Here is a 673-nt window from a genome sequence, read left to right as displayed (position 1 = left end):
TTGGTCCCTCCTGATAACACAGGAGCTCTGGTAGCGTAGTGGTTACGAATCGGGCTGCGAACCTTAAGGTCAGCGGTTCAAAACTACCAGCTGCACCGCGGGAGAAAGATGAGGCTTTCTACTCCCGTAAAGATTTTTACCCTCGGAAACCCTGTACAGGGTCGCTATGGGTCGGAACCGACTCGATGGCACATAACAACAACAACAATAAATTCAGGTGAGATACACTCAAGGTCATATTTTGGTTCTTGTGGACTTGTTTTAATTTTCTTCACCTTCAGCCTAAACTTGCATATGAACAATTGATGGTCTGTTCGACAGTCTGACTTTGTTTTAGCTGATGATATCGGGCTTCTCCATTGTTTCTTCCCACAGATGTAGTCAATTTGATTCCTGTCTATCCCATCTGGTGAAGTCCACGTGTATAGCCACCAATTATCTTGTTGAAAAGAGGTATTTACAGTGAAGCATTCATTGGTCTTTCAAACTTTTATGCAATCTCCAGCATCATTTCTATCATCAAAGCCATAGCTTCCAACTACCAATCCCTCTTCCTTGTTTCCAACGTTCACATTCCAGTCAGCTATAATGATCAGTTCATGCACACATACATAAATCTTGTGTGTTGTTGTTGTTAAGTGCTGTCAAGTCTGTTTCAACTCATAGTGACTCT

The sequence above is a fragment of the Chrysochloris asiatica genome, unplaced genomic scaffold (genome assembly GCF_000296735.1).
Source record: "Chrysochloris asiatica unplaced genomic scaffold, ChrAsi1.0 scaffold00093, whole genome shotgun sequence".
Classification (NCBI taxonomy): Eukaryota; Metazoa; Chordata; class Mammalia; order Afrosoricida; family Chrysochloridae; genus Chrysochloris; species Chrysochloris asiatica.
Note: the sequence above shows the minus strand (reverse complement) of the source record.